This window comes from Halyomorpha halys, unplaced genomic scaffold (assembly GCF_000696795.3).
Source record: "Halyomorpha halys isolate HHAL.00 unplaced genomic scaffold, Hhal_1.1 Scaffold1878.1, whole genome shotgun sequence".
Taxonomy (NCBI): domain Eukaryota; kingdom Metazoa; phylum Arthropoda; class Insecta; order Hemiptera; family Pentatomidae; genus Halyomorpha; species Halyomorpha halys.
In genome coordinates, this window is record NW_027110726.1 from 36,781 (window position 1) to 50,281 (window position 13,501).

A 13,501-nucleotide genomic window follows, 5' to 3' on the forward strand; every position below is an offset into this window, starting at 1 on the left:
AAAAAAAAAAAAAACATTTTCTTTTCAGACGCCTCGGAGGATTATCAAAGATTGTTAAGGATGAGAGATTAAGAATTAATGGGTTAGGATGGCTAGGGCGTTTAGAATGAAAGACGCATATCTGTTTTGAGCCAAATCTGCAACAAATGGGATGTTAAGGTCTTTCTGAATGAGTTTATTTGTAACGTAATAAGGAGCATCAGGGATTTTACGTAGGATTTTGGATTGTAACGATTGGATGCGGGAAGAATTTGATGGTTTGGTAGAGCCCCAGAGTTTTTTTTTTCCGGCCAAGACTCCCATTTTATACTGGAGTTCTATACTGCCCAACCATAGTTGGGGATCAAAGTTTTTCAATTTGTGGGACCGCCACGCAATGAAAAAAGTCAACGTCCCAGGCCGAATTCGAACCGGAACCGACAGTAGACATCAAATTGGTAAGACTGTATCTTAACCACTGAACTACGGGTGGCCCTGAATCTACGACCAGTTCCTTGTTGTTTTAGTCTTCTATGTGGATTCCAAGTAAGTCTCTTGTCAAAATGGAGCCCTAAGTATCGAATCTGTTCAACAGGCGTTAGTGGAGTATTTAGAAAGGATACTGTAGGACAGGAGGGCAGAGGTTTACGACGGAGAGTAAAGGTGATTTGGTGAAATTTTTCAGGGTTTATTTTGTTTCTACAGTACTAGAAACGAAGTTGTACTTGCAGAAACGAAGTACTTTATGGCAACTTCAATACTCCCTTAATTGTAAAATTAATTTTTCTTATGTATGTTTTCTAATAGGAATCAGAGTACTGCCCTTATGGAACTCAATCAGATGATCTTGCCCTTCGTCAGCTGATTTCGCACTTTATCAGCTGATATCGTCCTCTATCAGTTAATAGCCCATTTCATCATACCGCAACTTATATGTTTAGTTTTAAAGACATGTTATAACACATGTTTAACCAAGGGGTACAAACCTTCTAGCAATTTATAGGAAAAATAAATTAAAGAAAGTGGAGGTATTAGTTTAAATTATAATAACACTTATTCTCTGATAAAATTAAATTAATTCCAATACTTGCACATTGCCACCTGAATAAGTAATTTGTTTTTACTTTTCACTATATGTTTATAATGGACTAAATATTATCGTGCTCCTTTTCCCATTTTTTTTTCACTAAAGGCGTGCAGTAGCGTGCTTTGCTGAGATCACGCAGGTCTAACATTAATGGTTCCAGTGGTCACATACAGCTAATAAAATAAAATTCAACAATATTTTTCCTTAATTATCCCAATATTCTCACGAACAGTCATAAGAGAAAAAAGCTAATATGGATCACAATATAGTTAGAAGAGAAAAAAAGATTTATGATGACAAAGCCAGTTTGAGTGTGAGAGTGGTATGATTAAATTCAATTTGGATCCCCTCAAGGAACTAAATTAATGTGAACCTTTACAATTTAATTTCCTTATTTTTTATTCGACCAATAGAGATCCTTTATATATTTTTAATTATCTTTGAAATACAGGCGCGGAATGAAAATTCATAAGAAATGTCAACTGCTCACGAAACAAATTTTTCTTTACGGATTAAAAATTATATTTAACTATGAATTTGGAAGCATATGGCTAATATTAAATTTTTATTTATTTTATGTTGGTTAGGTCTAATTTTTAGTTTAGAGCAAATTTAGAGATTTAAAAATTGACACAAATGTTTGACTGAGTAGGATGTCATATACCATGAAGGAGGAAATACGATTTAAGTGACGGAAGTTTGGTACCAACATTATTTTCGCAGATTTAATGTACCGTACCGTCTACGAAGACCAAGATCAAGTTATTGTACTTGAAATGATTTTTTTTTTTTACCAAGTACATTTTTGTAAGAAACGTGTGAGGTTTTGAAGTATAATTTGTAAACTATTGAATGGGGCCGTATAGCTCAAAGCGTATTTACTTTCAAAATTTATGAAAAGGGTATAGAATTATATATATATAATATAATACTATAGTATAAAATATTAACGACAGAAAATAAACTATTAACTTATTATATAGAATTAATTACCGATTCTTCTGCTTCGTTATATGGTTTAAGTTACACTTTTAGTAGTGGATTTAATTCAGTTTGTATACTAGTCTTTCACAATTAGTCTTAAACAATATGAAAGTCAACTTTCGTTTTCAACGGTCTACAACTAAAGACAAAAAAAATTATACGGGAGTAAAATTATTTCGTGATGCGAGGTTTACATGGACGCTCAAGAGGAAACGGAAGCGGTGATGAAGGGGAAGAGGACAACACTAGTAAATTCTAGCAGTACATTTTTTATATTGTAGTAGAAGAGTATGAAGTGAGTGGACATTAATTATGTCCGCAGTGACTGTTCACTTTTTTCCGATCCCTCTAAAACGGAATAAAAACCATTAAATTAATTATTGCATTACGTATGTTTGCATAAATTAAATTGAGTATTGAGTACTTATACGGTGAGATACTTCTCTTTTTATTGTGATGTGTCCGTTAGTAGATTACGCAACAGTTTACTCACTCGGACTGCTATCTATAATCTTCCATCACAAGATGAAAATTGTTCCGGCTAGAATTTACTTAGGAAATAGCTGTTCTATTCTAATTACTATTCTGGAAATAATATTTTCTACCTTAAGTCAAGCAAAATGATTATTATTTATAAAATCGTAATACACTATTTAATTTCCAAATGCTTCACTTCTGTCAGTCAGCCCTAAAATTGCCATATTTTCTTTTTTATTGATACTGAGTGTTGAACCCATAAATACACTCTAGTAATTAATCATCAGTAATTAACCTGGAAATATTATGATGCATTATTAATTACTGTAATTATCTATATAAAGGGAGAGCAAAGAATACTGACGTAATTTTTAAAAATTGATTTTAACGTCATAATCAATGTTCTGTTCGAGCAGCTTTGACGTCAATGATCTAATTCAAGAATAAGCACAAACAGAGAATTTTTTTTTACTTCTTCTGTATACGAACCTTTTTGTCTGAGGAAGATGATATTGTATTGCTGTATGATAATAGAAGATTTTATCTAAAATTTAGATGATTACAATACTAATGACTTTGAATTGAAATGTTTACGATTTCATTTGTCATGTTACAATGACTAAAAGCCACAGTTGAAAAAAAAAACATTTATTTTTATTTTCGAAAAAAAAAAAATTAAAGTGAATTCATTGAAGATATTTTGACAAAATTTTCCCTGATTTAACATACAGTCAATAATTTAATAAGATTATATGACATTCTATTCTATTTTATATTTTTAAAAAATTATAAATAGACTAGCGTTGTTATTATGGTTTGAGGAAAATTAAAGAACTGAAATTTGGCGCCCAAATACTCTCCTAATATTCTTCAAAATTTATCTGTTCAGCTTCAAGATATAAAAATTGCTAGCAGACCAGACATTGCTTCGCAATTGCTTGATTGAGAGATGTAGATAAATTATTTGTATACTATTGAACGTTTGATATAAATCAATATGTTAAGTTATTTACACTTTGAATTAATGGTTTAATTAATTGCTTATACTATCTATATAATTTATAAAGGTATAGAATTATATAATAAAAATATAAAGTGAGAAAATAGGAATAACTTCAATATGACTCAAATGAATCTACAACAAACTTGGCAGTTGTTTAGGGCTATATTCTATGGGATATATGTTCTATAAACTGCACCAAAGGGCACACACCGGATCTAATTAAACTTGTTAGAACTAGAGAAATAAATTCAAACATTTGAAAAGTGTATCTTTATTTGAAACGAATAAATAAGATATTACTATGCGTATACTCCGTATAGTATAAATATTTCTTATATAATAATCTCATCGTGATTTAATATTAGTTCGATATTGAAACTTATTATTCGTACCGACTGACTTATCAAAGTGGTGTAAAAGATTTTGTAGGAGTGCAAGTTGATATTAGTTTTTAATACCTGAACTAAAAAATCAGAAAATACAATTTTTTAGTCTAAAGTAAAATTGGCATCGTAGATTCCCCTAAATGTCCTCTATGCAACATGGGGGACATGGATGGGTACCATCTCTTGGCGTGTGTTGGTCTGGTGGATGTTGAGCGAGATACGGACGAACTAAGAGGACGAATAAAATTATATTGGGCTGCGAGAAGGAAAATGTCGTAATAGCCCACTACCTGTGGCCATTTTTTGGAAAAAAAAAAGTCTAAAGTAAAAAATTAAAAAACAACAATAAAAAAAACTTCACGTTCAACACGATTCAACCCATCAACAAAAACGTAAACCAATACAAACTTCAACAAAATGTAAAAACTGTATCTAATCAATCAGATTCGATAAGTAGATAGAATATAAAATGTTTGAAAAGTTTTTCTTCATTTGGAATGAATATTTCGCCCTTATTAGGGCAATGAATCTAAATTGTGTTAAAAGAGCAATTATACAGCTTTCCAACAACCGTATTAACGTAGAAACAGGATAAAATGCAAAGAAGTTATGAACAATGGTCACTGGTAGAAACAATCCTCCCCTAATAAATTTAGGTGAAAAATTCCTAATTTTTAATTTATTTGAAACAGAGATTTTTAAGGATTATGGACGATAATAGAAATGAATATGATTTTTGATGTCTTTTTTTAATTTTTAATAAACTAAAAATCATTTAATAGAATCAATATTATTTTTTTCTTATTCTTTAAAAAGAAACGAAACGATTGGCCAAACAATAACCGTGAAGAAAATGTATACTATATGAGCTACGCGGAAAAAATGGAAATTGGAATAACCAATAACCTTTCAGAAAAAAATACTGAAGTTTTAGCAAAACGCCTCAGAAGAATCAGATGCTTGGCGTGGTGGCACATAAACTACGAACATTTAAATATTCATTTTATATATTAGATAATCAATTATTTCAGTTTATAATTGCAGTTTTTAAATACTAAAAACAGCCACTTGGTTTTTTAAAATAAAATATATTTTTAATCTTGCAATGATGTGAACTAAATATAAATTATCATGTAGCTTGGGAACTAAAATAAAATTTATTAATGTTTATATACCCTAGTTTCAAAGTGTTTGACATATATATATATATATATATAACTACTAGAATATTCTTATCTCTTATCATTTCATCTTGATATTAATATACATATAATTATATATTTTTTGTTTTTTTTATTCATTAAGAAAATTGTCATCTAGTAAAAAACAAAACAAAAAAAACATGATCATTATGAAAAGAGAAATGAGAAAGGTTTATGACAGATGGGAAAGGGTTAGACCAGAGACATATCTCCCAGCATGGCAGGTGGTGGTTACAGAGCTGAAACTTTATATAACCTTCTTTAATTACACCGAGAATCGTTTCGTAACGGGAACTCGCTTACAAATTCTCTAGCTCGTAACTTGGATTGATCTTAGTAAAAGATATAACATTATTAAATAAATAAAAATTGTATCCCTATATAGTCTCAACACTTTTTATTTCATCAACAGTCCAACGTTTCGGCCATTTCGGCCATCCTCAAGGACAATCTAAATATTTAACAGCTTATAATATATATTCATTTGTAACATTTATAACAACAAAATTATCACTAATAATATAACATATAATATAATATAACCTTTAATATAAATTCTCACATCACATTAAATTTAAAATTTGTTTTGCAGGCTATATTGTTGATTCGAGAATTCGAGAAGGTTTTATGCTTACTAAAGCGTCATTGTTTCAAGGCTGAACTGAGTGAGTGAGAGGTTATAAATAGTTTTGTATATGGTAGTGATTTTGTGGATAACTTGAAAATTAGAAAATTTAGATATTTAATAAAAAATAGGTAACTAAACTCAAGCTTAGGTAAGCTTATTAATAATAAATATGACTCTCTAACAATTGACTTTTTCATAGGGTTTTAACTTATAATTAATTACCTGGGCAGAATAGCCTGCAAAACAAATTTTCAATTTAATGTGAGGTGATAATTTATATTGAAGGTATGTTATATTATAAGTGATAATGTTGTTGTTATAAATGTTACAAATGAATATATAATATAAGCTGTTAAATATTTAGATTGTCCTTGAGGATGGCCGAAATGGCCGAAACGTTGGACTGTTGATGAAATACGTATGAAATAATACTGTTATGAAATAAGTACCTGTTTCAAGAAATGGAAAAAAATATATTTAAAATGATATAACATTATTTAATCCTGACATTTTAAAATTTTATATTCTAAATATTATTTCAAGAAGACTGTGTTAATCATTTTTAGCCAACGGCTAAAACAATAATAATGGGTGATTCCGAAAAACAAAAAGGTGGAATTTTCAGATCCAAATTTTCCCCTAAGCCAGGCAGGAATTTTACTCCAGAAATAAAAAAAAAATGCAAATTATGAGGTTAGATCTTCACTAAATCGTAATTGAAAAAAATGAGCCAAAAATCTACTCATTGTAGTCAAGAAAATAACATGATAATAATGCCTTAACCCTCCACTAAGATGATAAAATACAATTGAGAAAATTATTTAAGATCCAATTACTGCCCATTTTATAAAAGCTGATGGTGGTAATCATTTACGATAAGACCCCCTAAAAAAAAAAATAACAAAAAGATGTGAACTTTATCAAGCCACGACTACAGCAATAGTTTAATATATACAAATATGTAATTTTCTCTTGACGGTTCGTGAAGGATTTACATAATCCTATATTTTCGGTATTGTATACATCAGAATACTGATTTGAATACAGTCAGGGTCAGGGATCTCATTTTCTGATGCCCCCACTTGCTGCGGACACCAGAAGACCCCGAAGATGCCGCAACTGCGATGCAGCCGGATATTGACTATCGTGGTACGCAAGATAGAACCTGGACTGCCTCTACTAACACGCTACAGACGGGGACTACCTGGCCAGCCTTCGAGATAGAGGGACGTTTTTCTGGATATCTAAAGCGATTAAATAGTTTTTACCATTTTCAACGGTGGGCGAAAACCACTGCAATAGGGAACCACTGAGGGGGAAGCGACGCAGACGTCAGACAGATAAGCGATAACTGTTTCTTAATACATGAGACCCCAAGTTTTGATATCATATCTATAAAGAAAATAATTATTACATTAACCCCAGTTGCCCCTCTAAGGAATTATAATTTTACTAAAATAAAATATAAGTGCTACTAATAATCAGAAATGTCTCACAATTCAACCTGCTTTGTTCCACACTAATTAAATTCTAAAATGCAATCGGGGTACCTGGAGTAATGCACGACCAGGTCCCGATGTAAATGGCTCATGTGAAAGGGATACTGTTTAAGAAGCCAGGAAGATATTAAAATTTCATTTTTTTTTATACAGCCTTTTTTAAAACATATAATGAAATATTGTATGCAAACTTTCAACTAAGTGACGAATACAGTAAAAGATTTTGTGGGAGTGGAAGTTTATATTCGTTTTTAATATCTCAAAAAAATCAAAAAATACAATTTTTAAACTAAAATTGAAAAATCAAAAAATGGTGAAAATTCAACACGATTCGACCAATCTACACTAAACTTGTCATAGGCTTAGGGCTATATAAACTTCAACAAAAAGCAAAAAACTGTATCTAATTAAACATATTAAGGATCAGTAGATAAAACATAAAACGATTGAAAAGTTTTTTTTTAAATTTGAAATCAATATTTCGCTCTCATAAGGGCAATAAATCTATATTTCTGTGTATGCTAAAAGAGGATACGATGCAAAGGAGTCATGAACCATACCAATAGTCACTGGTAGAAAAAAATACCTGATTTTTAATTTCTTTGAAAAGAGTGTTTTAAGAGTTTCGGACGAAGTTAAAAATCAATATTATTTGTTTATTTCTAAAAAAAAAAAAAAATCATTTATAGAATCAGTATTATTTTTTTCTTATTCTGCAGAAAGAAACCAATAGTATAACATCTAATAACCTGTAGACAATCTGTAGATGAACCATATTAGAGAAAGAAATCCTTATCTAAGGATATATCATTGAAACTCATCCATTTTAAACAAAACTTTTATTTTTGACTGAGATGTCACTGCTTAAGGAAAACAGTGATATGTGAATAACCAAAGATGCACTAAAAGCTAAATTATAAAATTACATGTTGCTCTTTTCCCCCTAGACTTCTTTCCTTAGACAAAATAGTATAAAGAGGGTCACAAAGTATTTTTATTTAAGGTAACTCCTATCCTTCAACTACTAACACATTCTTGTTCAACACGACTAACTTATTCTTGAGAATCGGACCATCCCTGATCAAAAGAAAAGAACAAACTTTTTTCTTACAACATTTCTCTCACTATGATCTAAGTTCCAGCTAGAACAAAGTGAATTGTGAAACAATTATTAAACATAAGGTATAATAACTAATTGTAACATAAATGTTCACAGGTATTCATTTCCCGAGTTAAATGTGTTAATCCCAAAGCGTCAAATAACAGAAACAGAATTTTGATCTCATCTTTATAAATTATCAACAGCAGCATTTGCAAAATACTTTTGAAAATTTATAATGTAATTTATTAAACTACGTTAATGTTCAATATACACTTTATGTTAGATATGTAGTATAATAAACCCTCTACACCTCACTTAGTGTGTCCTGGCATCACATGGGATCTGCACTATCCATCAATGTTTCTTCTAGTTTCAAACAGCCCCTCATCACTTACCTTCCTAGAAAGTTGGCTACCCCAAGAAATTTTAACCAGGCTCAACACTATGACAACCGTAAATACCGTTGAGATCTGCAGTCTTCTTTGCTAAAAGATAATCTTCAGGAGTATTCACTGTTAGAAATGCGACTTAAAATAATCCTCGAAGAAGTTTGTCGGGGGGTGCGGTCAGCAAAGAACAACATAAATAAACAAAACCATATTTATTTATTTTATGCCAACGTTTCGACCTGAGTTTCAGATCTTTATCAGGGCTATAGAACAAAAGAGATAACAACAACATTTAGAGTAACATACAATTGAAAAGGAATAGTACACAAACAAATTTAGAATTGTATAAAATATTGAATTAAATCATAAATGATCATTTATGCCTCGACCTGAAACTTAGGTCGAAACGTCGGCATAAAATAAATAAATATGGTTTTGTTTATTTATGTTGTTCTTTGCTGACCGCACCCCCGACAAACTTCTTCAAGCATTAATCTACGGTCAACTATCTACACCTCATTAAAATAATCCTTATTTTCCCAGAATCAAAAGTAAGAAGGACGATTAAAAGAAATAGTTAACTTAGGATGTTATAGAGATTTAATTATTCCGTTGATTTTTTTTTTTTTACATATTTTAACATTTTTAAAACATTACCAATCGTTCATAAATCTGTTATCAACTGTATAAAAACAAATTATAAAGATTCCAGCCTCAAACTATTTTGGACATCCAAAATTGTTCATTATTTTGTTAGCTCTGAAATATATAAAAAGGAATTGTAATTATGTTATAATTTTATGATACAAATTAATATATTATTTAATTTCTGACTTCATAAATTATATTTTAAGATCTGTATAAGATTTTAGGAAAATAAGAAAATCACTGGATATCGATATTCTAATTCCCTAAACTTTTTTTTGGTATGTAAAATTGTAAGAAGATATTGAAATTTAATATAATTATGATTTGTTGTTAGTTTTTAAAACTAAATTAAACCTTCACTAAATTGAGTTTTCAAAGCACAATTATATTCTCCCCCCCCCCCCACCGGTTATAAGAAACATTCATCAATATCGAGGACTATAAATGAAATCGATTAAAGATTTCATCAAATACTATTTACAAAATTGCATCCTAGCTACTAGCAGTTAAAGGTGTAGCAACATCGTCGGAAATCCAACCATATCCCGAAGAATGAAGCAAGACATCCTGATGTAAGATCTATATTAACTTATTTTTACTGTTATCGTTAATAATTTTGAATATTATTTGTTTTCGCTTGTCATTTGTTCTTTTATTCTTGAATTATATAACTATTACTATTATTAATTTTTTGATAATTGATTTTTATTATTTATAATTGTTCAATTGCTAAAGCATTGTACATAGTTAGGGGTGGCTTCAGCACGAGACTATAGTCCTTCTCACCCCTTATTAACTGTTAAAAAAAGTTAACAAGATGTTGACATTAACACGCAACCTGATATGGTAATAAAGAAATAATGATATAAAAAAATAGCTAACCCCATTTTTGCTTTAGAAGTATCAAACTGTTACAAATGCATAAATCTTTGAAATTCATTTAAAATTTTTCCTTAGAAAAAGGGAGTTTAGAGGTTTTATAACTCATCATAATTATAACTAAGTCACATTATGTTTTTATGCATAGAGCGTAAAGTTTCAAAAACACATCTCATCAGGAAAACGGTTAGTTGAAGTGTATGTATAAATATTATTCATACAAATATAATTTTCGAAAGGTACTGCTTATTTTTATTTATATTATAATAAAATTTTAGATATTCTTGACAAGATTATTTCTCATAAAGAAAGCAAAATATACTGTAATATTTATTTATATTTCCATTAATTATACATCTTCTGAACCAACTGAAGTTTATGCCTTCAAAAGAGTACAGTCATTTATATCACGCCCTGAAGCAAAAGTTCACTGGCTTGTGGGTAGCAGTCAATAGAGTCAAAGGCTTTGACCCAACCAAAGACTGAAAACCCTTTGTCCCGTACTACCCCTGTGTACCAAGAAATAATTCATAATTGTCCAGTATAAGAGGATCCCTTCAAAAAAGGAAAATTACAGATCTGATTATTTACAGTGTTATCCCATGTTTCCAATAAATAAAGCTATGGCATAAAAATAATAATAAAAATTCCCTTGCGAATGCGATAATGTTGAAAATTTATTGTGAACTTTATATTATATTATTATATTCAAATAAAAAGAAAATATGAAGTATATACATCAGAAGCTGCAAAGAAAGCTGTATGTCTTATATACATTTTTTTTTATCTCAGACACAGTATTAAATAAATCCATTCTGGCATAAACTGTTAGGTAAAATTAATATTATGTAATCTTCTAGCACTCAGATATTCAAATAATATTTTATATAAAAATCAAAAAGTCCATCGACTACTATAAGTTGAGGTTTTTACACCATATTTTGGGATATATAAATTGGAAATGGCCTTCATAGAAAATCGTGGTAGGTCACAGGTTCCAATCACGAGAGAACAAATGTTACTGTTTTTTTCTTTTTACATCACTCTACGTTGTACTTTCTCCTCCAAAAAAAATTAGTTCTTATATATACATATATAAATAATTAATACAATAAATTAACAAATAAGTAATATAATATGCAACTAACTCCAAGGACCTGGGTATGAATCCGGCTGAGGCAGATAGTAATTTATTTATTACTGTAAACGCGAGTCAACCCTGTAGGTTTGGGAGCCTACGAAAGTCCACCAAGCCTTACAAAATGGGTACCGTTAGTTGATAATGAACAATTTTGGAATAAATAGATTTTTTATAAGGGAAAAATATTTCATGTGGTAAATCATATACAATAATAGGGGTATTCATGATCTATGTTAAAGCGTGTTAAATGGAAAAACTCGTGTTAAATCGAAAAAAATTGCCTTCTTATGCCGTGGTAAAACGAAATAACATTTAACATGGCTGAGAGTCTGTTACTTGGTCAGTTAAATCGAGAATGACGTCACACAATAGACCAGTTGAGATCGCCGCCATATTAGTTGTTGTGACTTTCAATACAGTTGTCAATTAGCTCATCTTCATTCTCTTCTTCACAAGTTTGAAGATCAATAAGACACTCACAAGCTAAACTTTCACACAAATTCCACTTTTCACTCACTCTAGGCATGTTTTAATTAATTACTTAAATCAAAACTGAAGTAAACAATAACATGAGGGTCTGGAAGGAAGGTTATAAACATAAAGGCTTATACAATAAGTTGCTGAGAAAATCCGCTAGGGACTCTTATGCATTTAACGTTTAACATGACTTCAAATAGGGCTGCTCACAATCCTATAGTTATAACATTTAACATAGTAAAACATATAACATTTAACACAACATCATGAATACCCCTAATATAACTGTAAAAAAAAAAAAGTCAACATGTCTACTCCACTTCCATTATTATTCTCATTCTAATCTTCAATTTAATCAACTAAAAGCCTTTTTGTTTTGCATGTGTATATCTCATGAGAAAAGAGTGGACATTTATTAATTATAGGACCACCATTGTGTAATGATTTTCCATTTTTTTTAAAACATCAATGAGAAAAATTAGTTCATCTTATTAACGCAATCAATACTTAACGAGAATTTATTAAAGTAAAACTCCAGTATCTGCATATAAAAGAAGTTAGCATGCATGATTAATCCTTTTTAACTGGCATATAATTTTAAAACAATAAATTTAATTATTTTCTCTCAGCAAACTTGAAAAACAAAACAAAAAATATTTATTAACTTTTATATCTCAGGTAATTGAAAAATGAATATTGCTTAAATATTTTATTTACTGAATATATTAGGTATTTTTTAAAGTATATTTTTGCTTTTCATGTTTATCGTAATTGTAAAGATAATGTTAATGTTAAAATAATGCAATAACTTAGTTTTTTATATACATTGAAAATATCTCATATCTATATTTCGAAAATGAATATTGATAAGGAATTCTGCTGGAAGAAATGAACTTCCAAAAAGTATATTCAATCAATATGGTTTCGAATGTTTTTTCTTGACAAAAATTGGCCATTTTTTGTGTGGCATTGGATCCGGTTCCACTATTAACATCATCTTGTGTCAATAGTTTAAATTCGTTAACCTCAAGTAACATAAAATCGATTTTTTACAAAATCTATTCAAAGATATTAAACAAACTATATAATTATAGTTATTATTATATAAAATGAAACCTCTTGATAACGAACTCTCACTTTCAGGAACACATCTATAGAAAAAAAATGAAATGTAATCGGAAAAATCCAATGAAACTAATTCTTTTATATAAATTTTGAAGGGACACACCAAGTGCCGAATGAGAGAATTTAAAATTATCTAAAAATGATTTTTAAGATAAAGGACGGCATAATATTTCTTTGAAATATTTTCCAAGAATGCGAAGCACTAAAACTATTCAAAAAAGTTCTTCCAGCTATCCCCTTTTTCGAAGAAAATATCATATTTAAAACGTTGATTTCCATTTCAAAGTAATAGCATGTCCCCAACTCAGAAAAGACTTATAAAGAAGAACTTAAAAAAAATAAGAAGATATTGATTAGTATGAAAGAAGGAAGCAGCAAAGTTTAAGGAAAATAGCGTGTAATGAAATACAAATATATAATATATAAGGGATACCAAAATAAGGGAATCCTAAGCAACGTATAGTCGTGTACCTATTTAAGGGATATTTGCCATAA